This window comes from Heptranchias perlo, unplaced genomic scaffold (assembly GCF_035084215.1).
Source record: "Heptranchias perlo isolate sHepPer1 unplaced genomic scaffold, sHepPer1.hap1 HAP1_SCAFFOLD_1080, whole genome shotgun sequence".
Classification (NCBI taxonomy): domain Eukaryota; kingdom Metazoa; phylum Chordata; class Chondrichthyes; order Hexanchiformes; family Hexanchidae; genus Heptranchias; species Heptranchias perlo.
In genome coordinates this window covers 23,049-49,155 of record NW_027138301.1, presented here as the reverse complement: position 1 = coordinate 49,155, position 26,107 = coordinate 23,049, and the positions used below count along the sequence as shown (strand labels likewise).

Here is a 26,107-nt window from a genome sequence, read left to right as displayed (position 1 = left end):
GCCCGTGTGTGTCTCAGTGTCAGCTCCTGTACATTGTACAGTACACAGTGGGTAAAAGGGAACGATTCACTCCTGTCTGGGACTGTACGGCCCGTGTGTGTCTCAGTGTCAGCTCCTGTACATTGTACAGTACACAGTGGGTAAAAGGGAACGATTCACTCCTGTCTGGGACTGTACGGCCCGTCTGTGTCTCAGTGTCAGCTCCTGTACGTTGTAGAGTACACAGTGGGTAAAAGGGAACGATTCACTCCTGTCTGGGACTGTACGGCCCCGTGTGTGTCTCAGTGTCAGCTCCTGTACATTGTACAGTACACAGTGGGTAAAAGGGAACGATTCACTCCTGTCTGGGACTGTACGGCCCCGTGTGTGTCTCAGTGTCAGCTCCTGTACATTGTACAGTACACAGTGGGTAAAAGGGAACGATTCACTCCTGTCTGGGACTGTACGGCCCCGTGTGTGTCTCAGTGTCAGCTCCTGTACATTGTACAGTACACAGTGGGTAAAAGGGAACGATTCACTCCTGTCTGGGACTGTACGGCCCCGTGTGTGTCTCAGTGTCAGCTCCTGTACATTGTACAGTACACAGTGGGTAAAAGGGGAACGATTCACTCCTGTCTGGGACTGTACGGCCCCGTGTGTGTCTCAGTGTCAGCTCCTGTACATTGTACAGTACACAGTGGGTAAAAGGGAACGATTCACTCCTGTCTGGGACTGTACGGCCCCGTGTGTGTCTCAGTGTCAGCTCCTGCACATTGTACAGTACACAGTGGGTAAAAGGGAACGATTCACTCCTGTCTGGGACTGTACGGCCCCGTGTGTGTCTCAGTGTCAGCTCCTGTACATTGTACAGTACACAGTGGGTAAAAGGGAACGATTCACTCCTGTCTGGGACTGTACGGCCCCGTCTGTGTCTCAGTGTCAGCTCCTGTACATTGTACAGTACACAGTGGGTAAAAGGGAACGATTCACTCCTGTCTGGGACTGTACGGCCCCGTGTGTGTCTCAGTGTCAGCTCCTGTACATTGTACAGTACACAGTGGGTAAAAGGGAACGATTCACTCCTGTCTGGGATTGTACGGCCCCGTGTGTGTCTCAGTGTCAGCTCCTGTACATTGTACAGTACACAGTGGGTAAAAGGGAACGATTCACTCCTGTCTGGGACTGTACGGCCCCGTGTGTGTCTCAGTGACAGCTCCTGCACATTGTACATGCACCAGATGGTGACAGCCATGAGATCTCCACCTGCGACTAACACCTGTCCCCACACATCGAACCAGGCTCTCGCTGGGAGAGAGACTCACGATTCTGTTTATTGTGGACTGCAAGGGCAAGCTGCTCTCAAATTCAATTGAGTTGCTGCCATGGGGAGGGATTAACCTGAGACTTTCGGAGATATATACACACATATCAGGTGTACCTTTGCACAATAGCGGAGAAACGATCTGCGTACAATAAAAATTCCAGAGCAGAGAGAAACCACCTCCCTCCCGGTTACAGACACCGGCCCGTTCCCCTATCGGAGGGGGATTAACCCTCTCACCCACCTCCCTCCTGGTTACAGACACCGGCCCGTTCCCCTATCGGAGGGGGATTAACCTCCTCGCCCACCTCCTCCCGGTTACAGACACCGGCCCGTTCCCCTATCGGAGGGGGATTAACCCTCTCGCCCACCTCCTCCCGGTTACAGACACCGGCCCGTTCCGCTATTGGCTGTAACAACTGGGGAGACCCTTACACCACTGAGGGAAACTCTAACACAACTGAGGATACTCTTACACGATTGAGGGGGAATTTGCACGATTGAGGGAACCCTTGCACGACTGAGGGAACCACTAACACAGTTGCGGGAAGCTTTAACACAACTGAGGAGATCCTTACACAACTGAGGAAACCCTGACACAACTGAGGAAACCCTGACACAACTGAGGAGACCCTTACACGACTGAGGAAACACTTACACAACTGAGGAAACCCGGACACAACTGAGGAGACTCTGACACGACTGAGGAGACCCCATAACACGACTAAGGGGACCCTTAAAATACTGCGGAAACCCTTACACAATTGAGGGAGCCCTTACACGTTTGAGGGAACCCTGACACGACTGAGGAAACCCTTTCACGACAGAGGGAACCCTGACACGACTGAAGGAACCCTGACACGACTGAGGAAACCCTTTCACGACCGAGGAGACCCTTTCACGACTGAGGAAATTCTTACATGACTGAGGGAATCCCAACACGGTTGAGGGAAACTCCAACACAACTGAGGGGACTTGTACATGACTGAGGGAACCCTGACACGACTGAGGGAACCCTTTCACGACTGGGGAAATCCTTTCACGACTAAGGAAACCCTTTCACGACTGGGGAAACCCTTTCACAACTGGGGAAACCCTTTCACAACCATGGAGACCCTTTCATGACCGAGGAGATCCTTTCACGACTGAGGAGAACCTTTCACGACCGAGGGAACCCTGACACGACTGAGGAGACCCTTTCACAACTGAGGAGACCCTTTCACGACTGAGGAAATCCTTTCACGACTGAGGAAATCCTTTCACGACTGAGGAGACCCTTTCACGACTGAGGAGACCCTTTCACGACTGAGGGAACCCTTTCACGACTGAGGAAATCCTTTCACGACCGAGGAGACCCTTTCACGACCGAGGGAACCATTACATGACCGAGGGAACCCCTAACACGGTTGAGGGAAACTCTAACACAACTGAGGGGACTCCTACACGACTGAGGAAACCCTTTCACGACTGAGGAAACCCTTTCACGACTGAGGAGACCCTTTCATGACTGAGGAAACCCTGACACGGTTGAGGAAAACTCTAACACAACTGAGGAGACTCTTACACGACTGAGGAAACCCCGACACGACTGAGGGAACCCTTTCACGACTGAGGGAACGCTTCCACGACTGAGGAGACCCTTTCACGACTGGGGAAACCCTTTCACGACCGAGGAGACCCTTTCACGACTGAGGGATAAACAATTGCCTTGTGCTTTACACTTCCAGCGGGGAAAGTAGTTTCTTCAGGCTTTGAATCTAGTCGTAAGTCAGCCAAAGGTGCATCGTTTGGGTTTCCTGCTCTGTGGTGAGACACATATGGTTTCCTGTGACCCCATGACAATTTAAACAATATATATCAACGTTCGTAAATTTAGGGCACTGCAAGAGAGAGAGAATTTAACTCATTGTGCGGGCTCTCGGGAGACTGACAAGTGAGTACCGTCCTTCTCTGTTACTGACTGACTCCCTCGTGCATTAAATCCTTTTAAATGCGTTTCCCGTGTTCTTTCCTTCGCCTTGTCGGAGCCGGACTTAAAAAAAAAGTTAAAACGTCGAGTTTTCCCTCACTCCCGCTGCCCGTTCCTTCAATCCTCTCTCTGGGATGGCGCAGGGTACCGACCCCCTGCCAAGAACCAGGTCCGGAGGCCGAGATATTCGCACCTGGGAGGCATCGCGGCCGAGTCACTCCTCCCTCCCTCCCTCCCCCTTCCCGCCACTCTCTCTCTCTCTCTCTCTCTCTCTCGCTCTCTCTCGCGGTAGGTGCGGTATACGGATTCACCAGCCGCCCCCCACCGCCCCCGCCCGGACGCCGAGATATTCTCACCTGGGAGGCATCGCGGCCGAGTCACTCCTCCCTCTCCCCCCCCACTCCGCCTCCTCCTTCCCCCAGCCCGCCATTCTCCCTCTCTAGGAAACTGCGGGATACGGATTCATCGGCTGCCCACGCACCTCCCCACCCCCGCAACCCGCCCGCGCCCAGACGCCGAGATATTCGCACCTGGGAGGCATCGCGGCCGAGTCACTCATCCCTCTCCCCCCCACTCCGCCTCCTCCTTCCCCCAGCCCGCCATTCTCCCTCTCTAGGAAACTGCGGGATACGGATTCATCGGCTGCCCACGCACCTCCCCACCCCCGCAACCCGCCCAGACGCTGAGATATTCGCACTTGGGAGGCATCGTGGATGATGCCGATAGATTTGTGTTGGGCGGGGGTATTAAAGCGGGTGGATGGGGGTTTGAGCCCCAGATCAGCCCTGATCTGATTAAATGGCGGAACAGGCTCGAGGGGCTGAATGGCCTCATTCCGTTCCTGTGTAACAGGCTCGAGAGGGGCTGAATGGCCTCCTTCTGTTCCTAATGCTCCAAAGTCAATTTTACTGTGTAACTGTACAGAGTCCCTGTTTATTCAGGGTGAGGGTCACTCACTGTGTAACTGTACAGAGTCAGTGTTTATTCAGGGTGAGGGTCACTCACTGTGTAACTGTACAGAGTCCCTGTTTATTCAGGGTGAGGGTCACTCACTGTGTAACTGTACAGAGTCCCTGTTTATTCAGGGTGAGGGTCACTCGCTGTGTAACTGTACAGAGTCCCTGTTTATTCAGGGTGAGGGTCACTCGCTGTGTAACTGTACAGAGTCGCTGTTTATTCAGGGTGAGGGTCACTCACTGCGTAACTGTACAGAGTCCCTGTTTATTCAGGGTGAGGGTCACTCACTGTGTAACTGTACAGAGTCCCTGTTTATTCAGGGTGAGGGTCACTCCCTGTGTAACTGTACAGAGTCCCTGTTTATTCAGGGTGAGGGTCACTCGCTGTGTAACTGTACAGAGTCCCTGTTTATTCAGGGTGAGGATCACTCCCTGTGTAACTGTACAGAGTCACTGTTTATTCAGGGTGAGGGTCACTCACTGTGTAACTGTACAGAGTCCCTGTTTATTCAGGGTGAGGGTCACTCACTGTGTAACTGTACAGAGTCCCTGTTTATTCAGGGTGAGGGTCACTCGCTGTGTAACTGTACAGAGTCCCTGTTTATTCAGGGTGAGGGTCACTCACTGTGTAACTGTACAGAGTCCCTGTTTATTCAGGGTGAGGGTCACTCACTGTAACTGTACAGAGTCCCTGTTTATTCAGGGTGAGGGTCACTCGCTGTGTAACTGTACAGAGTCCCTGTTTATTCAGGGTGAGGGTCACTCGCTGTGTAACTGTACAGAGTCCCTGTTTATTCAGGGTGAGGGTCACTCACTGTGTAACTGTACAGAGTCCCTGTTTATTCAGGGTGAGGGTCACTCGCTGTGTAACTGTACAGAGTCGCTGTTTATTCAGGGTGAGGGTCACTCCCTGTGTAACTGTACAGAGTCCCTGTTTATTCAGGGTGAGGGTCACTCACTGTGTAACTGTACAGAGTCCCTGTTTATTCAGGGTGAGGGTCACTCGCTGTGTAACTGTACAGAGTCGCTGTTTATTCAGGGTGAGGGTCACTCCCTGTGTAACCGTACAGAGTCCCTGTTTATTCAGGGTGAGGGTCACTCACTAACTGTACAGAGTCCCTGTTTATTCAGGGTGAGGGTCACTCACTGTGTAACTGTACAGAGTCCCTGTTTATTCAGGGTGAGGGTCACTCACTGTGTAACTGTACAGAGTCCCTGTTTATTCAGGGTGAGGGTCACTCGCTGTGTAACTGTACAGAGTCACTGTTTATTCAGGGTGAGGGTCACTCACTGTGTAACTGTACAGAGTCCTCACTCACTGTGTAACTGTACAGAGTCCCTGTTTATTCAAGGTGAGGGTCACTCACTGTGTAACTGTACAGAGTCCCTGTTTATTCAGGGTGAGGGTCACTCACTGTGTAACTGTACAGAGTCCCTGTTTATTCAGGGTGAGGGTCACTCACTAACTGTACAGAGTCCCTGTTTATTCAGGGTGAGGGTCACTCACTGTGTAACTGTACAGAGTCCCTGTTTATTCAGGGTGAGGGTCACTCACTGTGTAACTGTACAGAGTCCCTGTTTATTCAAGGTGAGGGTCACTCACTGTGTAACTGTACAGAGTCCCTGTTTATTCAGGGTGAGGGTCACTCACTGTGTAACTGTGCAGAGTCCCTGTTTATTCAGGGTGAGGGTCACTCACTGTGTAACTGTACAGAGTCCCTGTTTATTCAGGGTGAGGGTCACTCACTGTGTAACTGTACAGAGTCCCTGTTTATTCAGGGTGAGGGTCACTCGCTGTGTAACTGTACAGAGTCCCTGTTTATTCGGGGTGAGGGTCACTCACTGTGTAACTGTACAGAGTCCCTGTTTATTCAGGGTAAGGGTCACTCACTGTGTAACTGTACAGAGTCCCTGTTTATTCAGGGTAAGGGTCACTCACTGTGTAACTGTACAGAGTCACTGTTTATTCAGGGTGAGGGTCACTCCCTGTGTAACTGTACAGAGTCCCTGTTTATTCAGGGTGAGGGTCACTCACTGTGTAACTGTACAGAGTCACTGTTTATTCAGGGTGAGGGTCACTCCCTGTGTAACTGTACAGAGTCCCTGTTTATTCAGGGTGAGGGTCACTCACTGTGTAACTGTACAGAGTCAGTGTTTATTCAGGGTGAGGGTCACTCACTGTGTAACTGTACAGAGTCCCTGTTTATTCGGGGTGAGGGTCACTCACTGTGTAACTGTACAGAGTCACTGTTTATTCAGGGTGAGGGTCACTCCCTGTGTAACTGTACAGTGTCCCTGTTTATTCAGGGTGAGGGTCACTCACTGTGTAACTGTACAGAGTCGCTGTTTATTCAGGGTGAGGGTCACTCACTGTGTAACTGTACAGAGTCCCTGTTTATTCAGGGTGAGGGTCACTCACTGTGTAACTGTACAGAGTCCCTGTTTATTCAGGGTGAGGGTCACTCACTGTGTAACTGTACAGAGACCCTGTTTATTCAGGGTGAGGGTCACTCCCTGTGTAACTGTACAGAGTCCCTGTTTATTCAGGGTGAGGGTCACTCACTAACTGTACAGAGTCCCTGTTTATTCAGGGTGAGGGTCACTCACTGTAACTGTACAGAGTCCCTGTTTATTCAGGGTGAGGGTCACTCGTTGTGTTACTGTACAGAGTCCCTGCTTATTCAGGGTGAGGGTCACTCGCTGTGTAACTGTACAGAGTCACTGTTTATTCAGGGTGAGGGTCACTCACTGTGTAACTGTACAGAGTCACTGTTTATTCAGGGTGAGGGTCACTCGCTGTGTTACTGTACAGAGTCCCTGCTTATTCAGGGTGAGGGTCACTCGCTGTGTAACTGTACAGAGTCACTGTTTATTCAGGGTGAGGGTCACTCACTGTGTAACTGTACAGAGTCCCTGTTTATTCAGGGTGAGGGTCACTCGCTGTGTAACTGTACAGAGTCCCTGTTTATTCAGGGTGAGGGTCACTCGCTGTGTAACTGTACAGAGTCCCTGTTTATTCAGGGTGAGGGTCACTCGCTGTGTAACTGTACAGAGTCCCTGTTTATTCAGGGTGAGGGTCACTCACTGTGTAACTGTACAGAGTCCCTGTTTATTCAGGGTGAGGGTCACTCGCTGTGTAACTGTACAGAGTCCCTGTTTATTCAGGGTGAGGGTCACTCGCTGTGTAACTGTACAGAGTCACTGTTTATTCAGGGTGAGGGTCACTCACTGTGTAACTGTACAGAGTCCCTGTTTATTCAGGGTGAGGGTCACTCACTGTGTAACTGTACAGAGTCAGTGTTTATTCAGGGTGAGGGTCACTCACTGTGTAACTGTACAGAGTCCCTGTTTATTCACGGTGAGGGTCACTCACTGTGTAACTGTACAGAGTCCCTGTTTATTCAGGGTGAGGGTCACTCACTGTGTAACTGTACAGAGTCCCTGTTTATTCAGGGTGAGGGTCACTCGCTGTGTAACTGTACAGAGTCCCTGTTTATTCAGGGTGAGGGTCACTCACTGTGTAACTGTACAGAGTCCCTGTTTATTCAGGGTGAGGGTCACTCACTGTGTAACTGTACAGAGTCCCTGTTTCTTCAGGGTGAGGGTCACTCCCTGTGTAACTGTACAGAGTCCCTGTTTATTCAGGGTGAGGGTCACTCACTGTGTAACTGTACAGAGTCCCTGTTTATTCAGGGTGAGGGTCACTCACTGTGTAACTGTACAGAGTCCCTGTTTATTCAGGGTGAGGGTCACTCACTGTAACTGTACAGAGTCCCTGTTTATTCAGGGTGAGGGTCACTCGCTGTGTAACTGTACAGAGTCCCTGTTTATTCAGGGTGAGGGTCACTCACTGTGTAACTGTACAGAGTCACTGTTTATTCAGGGTGAGGTTTACTCACTGTGTAACTGTACAGAGTCCCTGTTTATTCAGGGTGAGGGTCACTCACTGTGTAACTGTGCAGAGTCCCTGTTTATTCAGGGTGAGGGTCACTCACTGTGTAACTGTACAGAGTCCCTGTTTATTCAGGGTGAGGGTCACTCACTGCGTAACTGTACAGAGTCCCTGTTTATTCAGGGTGAGGGTCACTCACTGCGTAACTGTACAGAGTCCCTGTTTATTCAGGGTGAGGGTCACTCGCTGTGTAACTGTACAGAGTCCCTGTTTATTCAGGGTGAGGGTCACTCGCTGTGTAACTGTACAGAGTCCCTGTTTATTCAGGGTGAGGGTCACTCACTGCGTAACTGTACAGAGTCCCTGTTTATTCAGGGTGAGGGTCACTCACTGCGTAACTGTACAGAGTCCCTGTTTATTCAGGGTGAGGGTCACTCACTGTGTAACTGTACAGAGTCCCTGTTTATTCAGGGTGAGGGTCACTCCCTGTGTAACTGTACAGAGTCCCTGTTTATTCAGGGTGAGGGTCACTCACTGTGTAACTGTACAGAGTCCCTGTTTATTCAGGGTGAGGGTCACTCACTGTGTAACTGTACAGAGTCCCTGTTTATTCAGGGTGAGGGTCACTCACTGTGTAACTGTACAGAGTCCCTGTTTATTCAGGGTGAGGGTCACTCCCTGTGTAACCGTACAGAGTCGCTGTTTATTCAGGGTGAGGGTCACTCCCTGTGTAACTGTACAGAGTCAGTGTTTATTCAGGGTGAGGGTCACTCACTGTGTAACTGTACAGAGTCCCTGTTTATTCAGGGTGAGGGTCACTCGCTGTGTAACTGTACAGAGTCGCTGTTTATTCAGGGTGAGGGTCACTCCCTGTGTAACTGTACAGAGTCGCTGTTTATTCAGGGTGAGGGTCACTCCCTGTGCAACTGTACAGAGTCAGTGTTTATTCAGGGTGAGGGTCACTCACTGTGTAACTGTACAGAGTCCCTGTTTATTCAGGGTGAGGGTCACTCGCTGTGTAACTGTACAGAGTCGCTGTTTATTCAGGGTGAGGGTCACTCACTGTGTAACTGTACAGAGTCCCTGTTTATTCAGGGTGAGGGTCACTCCCTGTGTAACTGTACAGAGTCAGTGTTTATTCAGGGTGAGGGTCACTCACTGTGTAACTGTACAGAGTCCCTGTTTATTCAGGGTGAGGGTCACTCACTGTGTAACTGTACAGAGTCAGTGTTTATTCGGGGTGAGGGTCACTCACTGTGTAACTGTACAGAGTCCCTGTTTATTCAGGGTGAGGGTCACTCGCTGTGTAACTGTACAGAGTCACTGTTTATTCGGGGTGAGGGTCACTCGCTGCGTAACTGTACAGAGTCCCTGCTGACTTGGCAGGGTAAGGGTTAATCACGGGGTAAGTTTGCGAGAGCCCACTTTAAACCGCTCTCTGCTGACTTTACTCTCTGTGTCACAGACAACTGCGAGACTGTGATTTTCTTCCCACCCAGTTTAATTGTCGAAGGGGCTTTTGAGGGGGGGGTCTCTGATCTGCTTCCCCTCTCGAATGTCACAGTGCTGAGCTGCTAATGTTTGCAAGAGACGAGGAGGCGTGCAAATCAGAGTCTCTCAGCCAAATTGTGGAAACAGTTAATGGGTTTAACGACACTGGAGCATTTGTGAAAACCAGCCAAGGAGGTGCAGAGAGGGGGAACTGAATTCCACCATCCTCGCTGGAGAGACAGACAAGAGGTGAGAGCTGTCCTGACGGAGGGATTGTGCAGAAGGAGAGAAGGGAAAATTGGTGGGGAACAGGTCCGAGGGGGGGTAAAGAGGGAACGAGGCAGGGAGACAGCCAGCGAAAGAGGGGAGAAATTCAGGCAGGGACGAGAGAGAGCAAAGGAGGGAGAGATTCCAAAAGGGGAAAGAGAGAGAGGGAGAGAGAGTGAGAGAGAGGGAGAGAGAGACAGAGAGAGGGAGAGAAAGAGAGAGAGAGAGACAGAGAGAGGGAGAGAAAAGAGGGAGACAGAGTGAGGGAGAGAAAAGAGGGAGACAGAGACGGAGAGAGAGAGGGAAAGAGAGAGAGACAGAGTGAGGGAGAGAAAAGAGGGAGACAGAGTGAGGGAGAGAAAAGAGGGAGACAGAGTGAGGGAGAGAAAAGAGGGAGACAGAGACGGAGAGAGAGAGGGAAAGAGAGAGAGACAGAGTGAGGGAGAGAAAAGAGGGAGACAGAGTGAGGGAGAGAAAAGAGGGAGACAGAGTGAGGGAGAGAAAAGAGGGAGACAGAGTGAGGGAGACAGAGACGGAGAGAGAGAGGGAAAGAGAGAGAGACAGAGTGAGGGAGAGGAAAGAGGGAGACAGAGACGGACAGAGAGAGAGAAAGAGAGAGAGAGGGGGAGAAAAGGGGGGAGACAGAGACGGAGAGAGAGAGAGAGAGAAAAGAGGGAGACAGAGTACAAGAGATGGAGAGAGACAGAGAGAGGGACAGAGAGAAGGAGGGTCAGAGAGAGAGAGAGTGAGAGGGAGACAGAGAGAGAGAGAGAGAGACAGACAGAGAGAGAGAGGGAGAGAGAGAAAGAGACAGACAGAGAGAGAAAGAGAGAGAGAGACAGAGACAGAGAGAGAGAGAAAGAGAGTGAGAGAGAGAGAGAAAGAGAGACAGAGGGAGAGAGAGAGAAAGAGAGAGGGAAAAATTAAGTGATTTCAAAATTGAATAAATTTCACAGAATCGAATTCAGATTTGGGATCGGGGAACCCTCTGCCCCCTCCCAGATCCCGTGAATTTATTAAAGACGGGGGGAGCTCCTCGTACTTTGCGAGCTGGGTTTTTTTGGGAGAGATCTGCCCGCTGGCCTTTAACGGTGAGAGGGTGGAGACACGAGGGAGCCGAGATCAAGCTTTGACTCGCTGAGGGGACCAGATTATTGTGTCTACCCCTCCTCTCACCCCATCTTTCTCTCTCTCTCTCTCTCCCTCTCCTCTCTCCCCATCTTACTCTCTCTCTCCCTCTAACTCTCCCTCCGTCTTTCTCTCTCTCTCTCTACCCCTCCTCTCACCCCATCTTTCTCTCTCTCTCTCCCTCTAACTCTCCCTCCGTCTTTCTCTCTCTCTCTCTACCCCTCCTCTCACCCCATCTTTCTCTCTCTCTCTCCCTCTCCTCTCTCCCCATCTTTCTCTCTCTCTCTCTCTACTCTCCCCCCATCTTTCTCTCTCCCTCTAACTCTCCCCCCATCTTTCTCTCTCTCTCCCTCTAACTCTCCCTCCATCTTTCTCTCTCTCTCCCTCTCCTCTCTCCCCCCATCTTTCTCTCTCTCTCCCTCTAACTCTCCCCATCTTTCTCTCTCTCTCCCTCTCCTCTCCCCCCATCTTTCTCTCTCTCTCCCTCTAACTCTCCCTCCATCTTTCTCTCTCTCTCTCCCTCTAACTCTCCCTCCATCTTTATCTCTCTCTCCCTCTCCTCTCCCCCCATCTTTCTCTCTCTCTCCCTCTAACTCTCCCTCCATCTCTCTCTCTCTCTCCCTCTAACTCTCCCCATCTTTCTCTCTCTCTCCCTCTCCTCTCCCTCCATCTTTCTCTCTCTCTCTCTCCCTACACCCTCCATCTTTCTCTCTCTTTAAAAGCTCCCTCGCCCGTCTTGTGTCTTTCTTTCTTTAGTCACGAGGATGTGAGATCTGCACCATCGCGAGAGCAGACTCCTCGGCTAACGCCCAGCCTCGAGCCTTTTTCCGTTCCTCAACCCCGGACTGTACTCGGTGCCTCGCTCCCTCTCTCCCTCTCTCCCTCGCTCCCCACCCCAAGGGCGGCCCCCGGGCCCCCCCCCAAACTCTTCCCAAAACACCCGCCCGCCCCGGAGCTTTGGTTGCGAGGGCTACATCTCTTTACCCGATCGCAGAAGCTGAGAGATCAACATCCCGAGGTGAGTCTCACCTCCGAGGCGGTTAAGAGGGGAATTTACCAGCCGAGGCAGGGGAGGTACGAGGGGCTTCAGATAATGCAGGGGGACCGAGCGGCCAGGGTTCCCTCTACTCGGAGCAGAGACGGCCGAGGGGAGTTTCGGTCGAGGCATTCAAAATGGGCGACGGGATTTCGGTAGGCGGGAGGCGTCGGGGGGGGGACTAGTTGCCACCGATTTGAGATAATCAGCAGTGCGGGGGCAGAATTTTCTTTCAACTCGGCTGTTAAGACGCAGAGGGCAAATTCAGTTGTGACTTTAAGTGGATAAATACCTGGACAAGTGGGGGCTACGGCGGGAGAGAGGGGGAGGAAAGCGAAGGGGACCAATTGGAGGACTGGTTCAGAGAGCCAGCACGGGCGCGAGGGGCAGAACGGCCTCCCTCCAGCTGAGAATCGAGCTCCTCGAAACGCACCTTCTCGGCAGACGGGGCCCCAGACGTCCAGTCTCGCTGTTGATCCGTCTCTCCCCGCTCTTTGCAATTTTAGCTGGCTGCTTGGCTGCGAGAGGCATCGCGGCTCGGCGTGATCCTCCCCTCGCCCCAATTCTCTCCTCCCCTTCTGCTCCTACCCTCCATCCGTCGCTCTCTCCATCCTCCCCTCACTCCCTCCTTCTCTCTCTCTCTCTCTCCCTCGCCCTGCCCCAGTCTTTCTCTCTCTCTCCCTCTACTCTCCCCATCTTTCTCTCTCTCCCTCTACTCTCTCCCTCCATCTTTCTCTCTCTCCCCCTACTCTCCCCATCTTTCTCTCTCTCCCTCTACTCTCCCCCCATCTTTCTCTCTCCCCCCCCTACTCTCTCCCTCCATCTTTCTCTCTCTCCCCCTACTCTCCCTCCATCTCTCTCTCTCTCCCTCTACTCTCTCCCCATCTTTCTCTCTCTCTCCCTACTCTCCCCATCTTTCTCTCTCTCCTCATCTTTCTCTCTCTCTCCCCCTACTCTCTCTCCCTCTACTCTCCCCCCATCTTTCTCTCTCTCCCTATTCTCTTCCCATCATTCCCTCTCTCCCCCTACTCTCTTCCCATCATTCCCTCTCTCCCCCTACTCTCTCCCCATCTTTCTCTCTCTCTCCCTACTCTCTCCCTATCTTTCTCTCTCTCTCCCTACTCTCTCCCCATCTTTCTCTCTCTCCCCCTACTCTCTCTCCCTCTACTCTCCCCCCATCTTTCTCTCTCTCCCTACTCTCTTCCCATCATTCCCTCTCTCCCCCTACTCTCTTCCCATCATTCCCTCTCTCCCCCTACTCTCCCCATCTTTCTCTCTCTCCCCCTACTCTCTCCCCATCTTTCTCTCTCTCCCCCTACTCTCTCCCCATCTTTCTCTCTCTCTCCCTACTCTCTCCCCATCTTTCTCTCTCTCCCCCTACTCTCTCCCCATCTTTCTCTCTCTCTCCCTACTCTCTCCCCATCTTTCTCTCTCTCCCCCTACTCTCTCCCCATCTTTCTCTCTCTCCCCCTACTCTCTCCCCATCTTTCTCTCTCTCCCAATACTCTCTTCCCATCTTTCTCTCTCTCCCCCTACTCTCTCCCCATCTTTCTCTCTCTCCCCCTACTCTCTCCCCATCTTTCTCTCTCTCTCCCTACTCTCCCCATCTTTCTCTCTCTCTCCCTACTCTCTCCCCATCTTTCTCTCTCTCTCCCTACTCTCCCCATCTTTCTCTCTCTCTCCCTACTCTCTCCCCATCTTTCTCTCTCTCCCCCTACTCTCTCCCCATCTTTCTCTCTCTCTCCCTACTCTCTCCCCATCTTTCTCTCTCTCCCCCTACTCTCCCCATCTTTCTCTCTCTCCCAATACTCTCTTCCCATCTTTCTCTCTCTCCCCCTACTCTCTCCCCATCTTTCTCTCTCTCTCCCTACTCTCCCCATCTTTCTCTCTCTCCCCCTACTCTCAGACACCCAGAAACAGACACCCAGACACAGACACCCAGACACAAACACCCAGTCACAGACACCCAGACACAAACATCCAGACACAGAAACACAGACACAGACACCCAGACACTCAGACACACAAACACCCAGACACAGACACCCAGTCACACAAACGCCCAGACACACAGACACCCAGACACACAGACACCCAGACACACAAACACCCAGACACACAGACACCCAGACACACAAACACCCAGACACACAGACACCCAGACACACAAACACCCAGACACACAGACACCCAGACACACAAACACCCAGACACACAGACACCCAGACACACAAAGACCCAGACACACAGACACCCAGACACACAAACACCCAGACACACAGACACCCAGACACACAAACACCCAGACACACAAACACCCAGACACACAGACACCCAGTCACACAGACACCCAGACACAGACCCCCAGACACAACGATTAAAATTTTACCAAATCAAATCTCCAGAACGAGCGAGCTGGAGAATTTAAACGAACGGCGAATTAAAACCTTTTCTCTCTCTCTGACGCCAAAAAGTCTCGAAACATTATTTTTTTGGGGGGGAGTTGCGGAGGGGGGAGGGAAGAATGATTTCCCTCGGAGCCTTGAAACCGTTAAAATTAAATTAATTTTGCACGCCGAGCGTTCGACAACCTTTATTTTTTTTCCCAACCGTTAAGAAGTTCACCAGACGGACTTTTTCTTTCGTTTGTCAAAACCACGATCGTCGCGAATCATCAGTTTTCGAACGCCCGCGGTCGATTTGAGTCTCCGTCGAGGCGAGAGGGAGCTTTCAGCCGAGTTAAAGAGACAGTCCTGAGGCTCCTTTTTACGCGGAGGGCGTTAAATCAGCCACCCCGGGCCGGCCGCACGAGGAGAGGTCAGGACAGGCGAGACAAAGCTCGACCGCGGAGGTATCTCCTCTCGAGACCTCGGGACGCTTTGCGCGGCCAATCTCTAGGCTCCTGTCCGCGCGCGGCCAGATCCCGCAGACGGAGACCGAGGGCGAGCCGAGGAAGTTCTTTCTTTAACCCAGCGAGCTGTGACGGCGGAGGCGCCCCGAGAGATTAAGCGGTCGTAATATATCACAACGGTCGCAAGGGCGAGCCCGGAAGTCAAACCGCGACCTCCGGGCTCGCCCGCCCGATAATGACGCAGACATAAAATAAAAAAGCCCCCCGGCTGCGCCTTCCTGCGTTCAACTCACTCTTCCCCCTCCGAGCGTTCGCGAACTCGCTGCTGTTCGACTGCATGGGGCCTCGTCTGCCAATTTAATTCCCCAGTTCAAGAAATCGAAACCTTCTAGCCCCAGAGGGATGAAATTGAAAAGCAGAGAAGTTCTGTTAAACTTGTCTAGAACCTGGGTTAGACCACATTTGGAGCACTGTGCGCAGTTCTGGTCTCCATATACCTGGGTTAGACCACACTTGGAGCACTGTGCATAGTTCTGGTCTCCATATACCTGGGTTAGACCACACTTGGAGCACTGTGCACAGTTCTGGACTCCATATACCTTGGTTAGACCACACTCGGAGCACTGTGCACAGTTCTGGTCTCCATATGCCTTGGTTAGACCACACTCGGAGCACTGTGCACAGTTCTGGTCTCCATATACCTTGGTTAGACCACACTTGGAGCACTGTGCACAGTTCTGGACTCCATATACCTTGGTTGGACCACACTTGGAGCACTGTGCACAGTTCTGGTCTCCATATACCTTGGTTAGACCACACTTGGAGCACTGTGCACAGTTCTGGTCTCCATATACCTTGGTTAGACCACACTTGGAGCACTGTGCACAGTTCTGGTCTCCATATACCTTGGTTAGACCACACTTGGAGCACTGTGCACAGTTCTGGTCTCCATATACCTTGGTTAGACCACACTTGGAGCACTGTGCACAGTTCTGGTCTCCATATACCTTGGTTAGACCACACTCGGAGCACTGTGCACAGTTCTGGTCTCCATATACCTTGGTTAGACCACACTTGGAGCACTGTGCACAGTTCTGGACTCCATATACCTTGGTTGGACCACACTTGGAGCACTGTGCACAGTTCTGGTCTCCATATACCTTGGTTAGACCACACTTGGAGCACTGTGCACAGTTCTGGTCTCCATATACCTTGGTTAGACCACACTTGGAGCACTGTGCACAGTTCTGGTCTCCATATACCTTGGTTAGACCACACTTGGAGCACTGTGCACAGTTCTGGTCTCCATATACCTTGGTTAGACCACACTTGGAGCACTGTGCACAGTTCTGGTCTCCATATACCTTGGTTAGACCACACTTGGAGCACTGTGCACAGTTCTGGTCTCCATATACCTTGGTTGGACCACACTTGGAGCACTGTGCACAGTTCTGGTCTCCATATACCTTGGTTAGACCACACTCGGAGCACTGTGCACAGTTCTGGTCTCCATATACCTTGGTTAGACCACACTTGGAGCACTGTGCACAGTTCTGGACTCCATATACCTTGGTTAGACCACACTTGGAGCACTGTGCACAGTTCTGGTCTCCATATACCTTGGTTAGACCACACTTGGAGCACTGTGCACAGTTCTGGTCTCCATATTATAAGAAGGATATAGAGGCACTGGAGAAGGTGCAAAGAAAGATTTACAAGGATGACACCAGAACTGAGAGGTTTCGAACTATCAGGAAAGACTGAACAGACTGGGGCTCTTTTCTCTAGAAGAGAGAAGACTGAGGGGTGACCTGATGGAGGTCTTTAAGATTATGAAAGGGTTCGATAGGGTAGACGGAGAGAAGATGTCTCCACTTGTGGGGGAGAGACCAGAACTAGGGGGGGGGGGCCATAAATATAAGAGAGTCAGTAATAAATCCAATCGGGGAATTCAGGAGAAACTTCTTTCCCCAGAGAGCGGTGGGAATGTTGAACTCGCTCCCACAAGGAGTAGTCGAGGGGAATAGTGGAGATGGATTTAAGGGGGGGGAAGCTGAATAGACACATGAGGGAGAAAGGAATGGAAGGAGAGGGGGAGATGGAGTCGGGGAGGGAGGAGGCTCGTGTGGAGCAGAAACACCAGCATGGAGCACGATGGGCCGAACGGCCTGTTTCATCGCTGTAAAATTCAACATTATTCGATGTAAATCTCGAAGGAGTGACTAACACAGAATTAAATTCCCTGCCTGAGCAAGAAGTGAGGAAGCCTTGCAGACGGAGGACAAATTTATGCGCCCGTCTCTCTCTCTCTTTGTACTTTCTTTGGGTCTGATTTGGAGAGAGCAAAGATCCCCGCAGCCCGTTTGCCCGGGAGAGAGTTCAAACTCTCAATAAGTTCCGGAACCTCGACCCGCCTTTCCAAATCCCCCCCAGCCCCGGCCCCGCTCCCCCGCGGACTCCTCGTTCGACGAGGGATTTGTCGGAAAGCGACCGCCCCACCCGGTCGAATAGCCCCACCGCCCGTGCTACGGTGTCGCTGGAGAGAGAGAGAGAGAGCACACCTTCGAAACCGCAACAGCAACGGCCGCCATAAACGCTGTAGAAACGTCTCAGGAGCGTAAATCAGACTCTCTCCCCTCCGTCCCATTCCCCATCGCCCCCCGCGCCCCTCCCTCCCCTCAGTCCCATTCCCCATCGCCCCCCGTGCCCCCTCTCTCCCCTCGGTCCCATTCCCCATCGCCCCCTGTGCCCCTCTCTCCCCTCCGTCCCATTCCCCATCGCCCCCTGCGCCCCTCCCTCCCCTCAGTCCCATTCCCCATCGCCCACTGCGCCCCTCCCTCCCCTCAGTCCCATTCCCCATCGCCCCCTGTGCCCCTCTCTCCCCTCCGTCCCATTCCCCATCGCCCCCTGTGCCCCTCTCTCCCCTCCGTCCCATTCCCCATCGCCCCCTGTGCCCCTCTCTCCCCTCCGTCCCATTCCCCATCGCCCCCCGCGCCCCTCTCTCCCCTCCGTCCCATTCCCCATCGCCCCCTGTGCCCCTCTCTCCCCTCGGTCCCATTCCCCATCGCCCCCTGTGCCCCTCCCTCCCCTCCGTCCCATTCCCCATCGCCCCCTGCGCCCCTCTCTCCCCTCCGTCCCATTCCCCATCGCCCCCTGTGCCCCTCTCTCCCCTCAGTCACATTCCCCATCGCCCCCTGCGCCCCTCTCTCCCCTCAGTCCCATTCCCCATCGCCCCCTGCGCCCCTCTCTCCCCTCCGTCCCATTCCCCATCGCCCCCTGTGCAGAGGGGTCGGAGACAGATTAAGCGAGTGGGAACCTGGAACTCTCTCCCCCCCGAAAGGTTCTTGAGGCCCGTGGGGTGGGTGGAGGGGTCAGTTGATATTCTCAAGACTGAGAGCGATAGATTTTTGTTGGGGTGAAGGGGATGAAGGGTCCCATGACCAAAGGCGGGCAGATGGAGTTAGGATACAGGCCAATGGTGGGCTGATTGAATGGGGGAACGGGCTCGAGGGGCTGAATGGCCTCCCTCCTGCTCCTGTGTAACAGGCTCGAGAACGGGCCTCCTCCTGTTCCTACAGTAACAGGCCCGAGGGGCTGAATGGCCTCCCTCCTGATCCTAAGTAACAGGCTCGAGAACGGGCCTAATCCTGTTCCTATAGTAACAGGCCCGAGGGGCTGAATGGCCTCCTTCTGTTCCTGTGTAACAGGCTCGAGAACGGGCCAAATCCTGTTCCTATAGTAACAGTCTCGAGGGGCTGAATGGCCTCCCTCCTGATCCTAAGTAACATGCTCGAGAACGGGCCTAATCCTGTTCCTATAGTAACAGGCCCGAGGGGCTGAATGGCCTCCTTCTGTTCCTGTGTAACAGGCTCGAGAACGGGCCTAATCCTGTTCCTATAGTAACAGTCTCGAGGGGCTGAATGGCCTCCCTCCTGATCCTAAGTAACAGGCTCGAGAACGGGCCTAATCCTGTTCCTATAGTAACAGTCTCGAGGGGCTGAATGGCCTCCTCCTGATCCGAAGTAACAGGCTCGAGAACGGGCCTAATCCTGTTCCTATAGTAACAGGCCCGAGGGGCTGAATGGCCTCCTCCTGTCCCTGCCTTTCTCCGGCGGGTAAAATTCACTCCCGTTCCTTTCCAAAAGCCAGCGGCTGGCAGGAAGAGGAGAAAGAGAGCAAGCAGCGATAATTAAACTCCGCGGGATTAAAGGGTGCACACAAAATGGGCTCGGGGACAGAAAGCAGAGAGGAGAGGTGAGCGGTCGTTTCTCAGACTGGAGGGAAGTTCACAGTGGGTGTTCCCCGGGGGGGTCAGTATTAGGACCGCTGCTCTTTTTGAGATATATCAATGACTTGGGAATAGAGGGCACAATTTCAAAGTTCGCAGACGACACGAAACTCGGGAACGAAGCAAACAGTGAGGAGGACAGTGACGGACTTCAGGAGGACGGAGACAGACTGGGGAAACGGGGGGACACGCGGGGGCAGATTAAATTTAACGCAGAGAGAAGTGCGAAGTGATTTATCTCGGTGGGAGGAACGAGGAGAGGCGAAATAAACTCGAGGGGACAATTTTAAAGGGGGTGCAGGGACAGAGAGAGCCGGGGGGGTGTGTACACTAATCTTTGAAGGGGGCAGGAGAGCTCGAGAAGGCCGTTAATAAAGCAGACGGGGGATCCTGGGCTTTATTAATAGAGGCACCAAAAGCAAGGAGGTGATGCTGAACCCTTTATAAAACACTGGGGTTAGACCCCAACTGGAGAATCGGGTCCAATTCTGGGGGCCGCACTTCAGGAAGGACTTCGAGACCCTCGGAGAGGGGGCGGAGGAGATTTACCAGAACGGTCCTCGGTAGGGGGGACGAGGGTCAACGTGGAGAGACTGGGGTCGTTCTCAGAGGCAGAGAAGGTTAAGAGGGGGGACTCGATCGAGGGGTTCGCAATCACGAGGGGGTTTCGACAGAGTCAATGAGGAGGGAGTGTCTCCCCAGTGGGGCAGGAGGGTCGGTGACCAGAGGACACAGATTCCTCGTCTCTCTCTCTCTCTCTCTCCCTCCCTCTCCCTCTCTCTCTCTCTCTCCCTCCCTCTCTCCCTCTCCCTATCCCTCTCTCTCCCTCCCTCTCTCCCTCTCCCTCTCTCCCTCCCCCTCTCCCTCTCCCTCTCTCTCTCTCCCTCCCCCTCTCTCTCTCCCTCTCTCTCTCTCTCCCCCTCTCTCTCTCTCTCTCTCTCCCTCTCCCTCTCTCTCTCTCTCTCCCCCTCCCTCTCTCCCTCTCCCTATCCCTCTCTCTCCCTCCCTCTCTCCCTCTCCCTCTCTCTCTCTCCCTCTCTCCCTCCCCCTCTCCCTCTCCCCCTCTCTCTCTCCTTCCCTCTCTCCCTCTCTCTCTCTCTCCCTCCCTCTGCGTCTCGAGATGCAAGAATCGCAGGGCTGAGGGAGAAATCTCGGCCAAAATAGCAAATCACAGGGCGGCGGGGACCGTTTGATGACTTCAAACCAGCCGTTCACGCTCTCTGTGGGGGTGAAGAGCGGCAGGAGGGGAGCAGGATATCGTCGCACCTAAAAACGCCCTCGCCTCCCGACCACATCCCTCCACAGATCGTCCCCACAAGAAAAGAGGCCCTCTCCGGGAGCTGGCAGGCAGCAACGAGGCCTCGACCTGATTTACCGCCCACCCGTTGCTCCGAATCCTCGCACAAGGCTCCTTGCCTTGCTCGCTGGCCCGTTCTGCTGACGTTCGCAAGTAAACAGACTGGAATCTAATCGAGGGGTTCGGGGGGTTTATATATAGAATAACAGATACCCCGGGAGTGAGTTACAGACTGGAATCCAATCGAGGGGTTCGGGGGGGTTTATATATAGAATAACAGATACCCGGGAGTGAGTTACAGACTGGAATCTAATCGAGGGGTTCGGGGGGTTTATATATAGAATAACAGATACCCGGGAGTGAGTTACAGACTGGAATCTAATCGAGGGGTTCGGGGGGTTTATATATAGAATAACAGATACCCCGGGAGTGAGTTACAGACTGGAATCTAATCGAGGGGTTCGGGGGGGTTTATATATAGAATAACAGATACCCGGGAGTGAGTTACAGACTGGAATCTAATCGAGGGGTTCGGGGGGGTTTATATATAGAATAACAGATACCCGGGAGTGAGTTACAGACTGGAATCTAATCGAGGGGTTCGGGGGGGTTTATATATAGAATAACAGATACCCGGGAGTGAGTTACAGACTGGAATCTAATCGAGGGGTTCGGGGGGGTTTATATATAGAATAACAGATACCCGGGAGTGAGTTACAGACTGGAATCTAATCGAGGGGTTCGGGGGGGTTTATATATAGAATAACAGATACCCGGGAGTGAGTTACAAGCTGGAATCTAATCGAGGGGTTCGGGGGGTTTATATATAGAATAACAGATACCCGGGAGTGAGTTACAGACTGGAATCTAATCGAGGGGTTCGGGGGGGTTTATATATAGAATAACAGATACCCGGGAGTGAGTTACAGACTGGAATCTAATCGAGGGGTTCGGGGGGTTTATATATAGAATAACAGATACCCGGGAGTGAGTTACAGACTGGAATCTAATCGAGGGGTTCGGGGGGTTTATATATAGAATAACAGATACCCGGGAGTGAGTTACAGACTGGAATCTAATCGAGGGGTTCGGGGGGGTTTATATATAGAATAACAGATACCCGGGAGTGAGTTACAGGCTGGAATCTAATCGAGGGGTTCGGGGGGGTTTATATATAGAATAACAGATACCCGGGAGTGAGTTACAGACTGGAATCTAATCGAGGGGTTCGGGGGGGTTTATATATAGAATAACTGATACCCGGGAGTGAGTTACAGACTGGAATCTAATCGAGGGGTTCGGGGGGTTTAGATACAGAATAACAGATACCCGGGAGTGAGTTACAGACTGGAATGTAATCAAGGGGTTCGGGGGGGTTTATATATCGAATAACAGATACCCGGGAGTGAGTTACAGGCTGGAATCTAATCGAGGGGTTCGGGGGGTTTCTATATAGAATAACAGATACCCGGGAGTGAGGTACAGACTGGAATCGAATTGAGGTGTTCGGGGGGGTTCATGTATAGAATAACAGATACCCGGGAGTGAGTTACAGACTGGAATCTAATCGAGGGGTTCGGGGGGGTTTATATATAGAATAACAGATACCCGGGAGTGAGTTACAGACTGGAATCTAATCGAGGGGTTCGGGGGGTTTATATATAGAATAACAGATACCCGGGAGTGAGTTACAGACTGGAATCTAATCGAGGGGTTCGGGGGGTTTATATATAGAATAACAGATACCCGGGAGTGAGTTACAGACTGGAATCTAATCGAGGGGTTCGGGGGGGTTATATATAGAATAACAGATACCCGGGAGTGAGTTACAGACTGGAATCTAATCGAGGGGTTCGGGGGGTTTATATATAGAATAACAGATACCCGGGAGTGAGTTACAGACTGGAATCTAATCGAGGGGTTCGGGGGGTTTATATATAGAATAACAGATACCCGGGAGTGAGTTACAGGCTGGAATCTAATCGAGGTGTTCGGGGGGTTTATATATAGAATAACAGATACCCGGGAGTGAGTTACAGACTGGAATCTAATCGAGGGGTTCGGAGGGGTTTTTATATAGAATAACAGATACCCGGGAGTGAGTTAAAGACTGGAATCTAATCGAGGGGTTCGGGGGGTTTATATATAGAATAACAGATACCCGGGAGTGAGTTACAGACTGGAATCTAATCGAGGGGTTCGGGGGGGTTTATATATAGAATAACAGATACCTGGGAGTGAGTTAGACTGGAATCTAATGGAGGGGTTTGTGGGGTTTATAGAAAGAATAACAGATACCCGGGAGTGAGTTACAGACTGGAATCTAATCGAGGGGTTTGTGGGGTTTATAGAAAGAACAACAGATACCCGGGAGTGAGTTACAGACTGGAATCTAATCGAGGGGTTCGGGGGAGTTTATACATAGAATAACAGATACCCGGGAGTGAGTTACAGACTGGAATCTAATCGAGGGGTTCGGGGGGTTTATATATAGAATAACAGATACCCGGGAGTGAGTTACAGACTGGAATCTCATCGAGGGGTTCTGGGGGGTTTATATATAGAATAACAGATACCCGGGAGTGAGTTACAGACTGGAATCTAATCCAGGGGTTCGGGGGGTTTATACATAGAATAACAGATACCCGGGAGTGAGTTACAGACTGGAATCTAATCGAGGGGTTCGGGGGGGTTTATATATAGAATAACAGATACCTGGGAGTGATTTACAGACTGGAATCTAATCGAGGGGTTCGGGGGGTTTATGTATAGAATAACAGATACCCGGGAGTGAGTTACAGACTGGAATCTAATCGAGGGGTTCGGGGGGGTTTATATATAGAATAACAGATACCCGGGAGTGAGTTACAGACTGGAATCTAATCGAGGGGTTCGGGGGGGTTTATATATAGAATAACAGATACCCGGGAGTGAGTTACAGACTGGAATCCAATCGAGGGGTTCGGGGGGGTTTATATATAGAATAACAGATACCTGGGGAGTGAGTTACAGACTGGAATCGAATCGAGGGGTTCGGGGGGGTTTATATATAGAATAACAGATACCCGGGGAGTGAGTTACAGACTGGAATCTAATCGAGGGGTTCGGGGGGCTTTATATATAGAATAACAGATACACGGGGAGTGAGTTACAGACTGGAATCTAATCGAGGGGTTCGGGGGGTTTATATATAGAATAACAGATACCCGGGAGTGAGTTACAGGCTGGAATCTAATCGAGGGGTTCGGGGGGGTTTATATATAGAATAACAGATACCCGGGAATGAGTTACAGACTGGAATCTAATCGAGGGGTTCGGGGGGTTTATATATAGAATAACAGATACCCGGGAGTGAGTTACAGGCTGGAATCTAATCGAGGGGTTCGGGGGGGTTTTCTATATAGAATAACAGATACCCGGGAGTGAGTTACAGACTGGAATCTAATCGAGGGGTTCGGGGGGGTTTATATATAGAATAACAGATACCCGGGAGTGAGTTACAGACTGGAATCTAATCGAGGGGTTCGGGGGGTTTAGATACAGAATAACAGATACCCGGGAGTGAGTTACAGACTGGAATGTAATCGAGGGGTTCGGGGGGGGTTTATATATCGAATAACAGATAACCGTGAGTGAGTTACAGGCTGGAATCTAATCGAGGGGTTCGGGGGGTTTCTATATAGAATAACAGATACCCGGGAGTGAGGTACAGACTGGAATCTAATTGAGTTGTTCGGGGGGGTTCATGTATAGAATAACAGATACCCGGGAGTGAGTTACAGACTGGAATCTAATCGAGGGGTTCGGGGGGGTTTATATATAGAATAACAGATACCCGGGAGTGAGTTACAGACTGGAATCTAATCGAGGGGTTCGGGGGGTTTATATATAGAGTAACAGATACCCGGGAGTGAGTTACAGACTGGAATCTAATCGAGGGGTTCGGGGGGTTGATACAGAGAATAACAGATACCCGGGAGTGAGTTACAGACTGGAATCTAATCGAGGGGTTCGGGGGGTTTATATATAGAATAACAGATACCCGGGAGTGAGTTACAGGCTGGAATCTAATCGAGGTGTTCGGGGGGTTTATATATAGAATAACAGATACCCGGGAGTGAGTTACAGACTGGAATCTAATCGAGGGGTTCGGAGGGGTTTTTATATAGAATAACAGATACCCGGGAGTGAGTTAAAGACTGGAATCTAATCGAGGGGTTCGGGGGGTTTATATATAGAATAACAGATACCCGGGAGTGAGTTACAGACTGGAATCTAATCGAGGGGTTCGGGGGGGTTTATATATAGAATAACAGATACCTGGGAGTGAGTTAGACTGGAATCTAATGGAGGGGTTTGTGGGGTTTATAGAAAGAATAACAGATACCCGGGAGTGAGTTACAGACTGGAATCTAATCGAGGGGTTTGTGGGGTTTATAGAAAGAATAACAGATACCCGGGAGTGAGTTACAGACTGGAATCTAATCGAGGAGTTCGGGGGAGTTTATACATAGAATAACAGATACCCGGGAGTGAGTTACAGACTGGAATCTAATCGAGGGGTTCGGGGGGTTTATATATAGAATAACAGATACCCGGGAGTGAGTTACAGACTGGAATCTCATCGAGGGGTTCTGGGGGGTTTATATATAGAATAACAGATACCCGGGAGTGAGTTACAGACTGGAATCTAATCCAGGGGTTCGGGGGGTTTATACATAGAATAACAGATACCCGGGAGTGAGTTACAGACTGGAATCTAATCGAGGGGTTCGGGGGGGTTTATATATAGAATAACAGATACCTGGGAGTGAGTTACAGACTGGAATCTAATCGAGGGGTTCGGGGGGTTTATGTATAGAATAACAGATACCCGGGAGTGAGTTACAGACTGGAATCTAATCGAGGGGTTCGGGGGGGTTTATATATAGAATAACAGATACCCGGGAGTGAGTTACAGACTGGAATCTAATCGAGGGGTTCGGGGGGGTTTATATATAGAATAACAGATACCCGGGAGTGAGTTACAGACTGGAATCCAATCGAGGGGTTCGGGGGGGTTTATATATCGAATAACAGATACCCGGGAGTGAGTTACAGACTGGAATCTAATCGAGGGGTTCGGGGGATTTATATATAGAATAACAGATACCCGGGAGTGAGTTACAGACTGGAATCTAATCGAGGGGTTCGGGGGGGTTTATATATAGAATAACAGATACCTGGGAGTGAGTTACAGACTGGAATCTAATCGAGGGGTTCGGGGGGTTGATACAGAGAATAACAGATACCCGGGAGTGAGTTACAGACTGGAATCTAATCGAGGGGTTCGGGGGGTTTATATATAGAATAACAGATACCCCGGGAGTGAGTTACAGACTGGAATCTAATCGAGGGGTTCGGGGGGGTTTATATATAGAATAACAGATACCCGGGAGTGAGTTACAGACTGGAATCCAATCGAGGGGTTCGGGGGGGTTTATATATAGAATAACAGATACCTGGGGAGTGAGTTACAGACTGGAATCTAATCGAGGGGTTCGGGGGGGTTTATATATAGAATAGCAGATACCCGGGGAGTGAGTTACAGACTGGAATCTAATCGAGGGGTTCGGGGGGCTTTATATATAGA

At 51.6% G+C, this 26,107-nt stretch overlaps 1 protein-coding gene across 1 annotated transcript in view; it reads left to right on the top strand.

Moving 5' to 3' along the window:
• Nucleotides 1–11,844: 11,844 nt before the first annotated feature.
• Nucleotides 11,845–26,107, top strand: part of LOC137307658 (T-cell surface glycoprotein CD4-like) — a gene marked incomplete at its 3' end in the record, with an annotated part of 36,087 nt that continues 21,824 nt past the window's right edge. Inside the window, exon 1 of the mRNA XM_067976892.1 lies at nt 11,845–12,021. The remainder of the gene's footprint in view (nt 12,022–26,107) is intronic.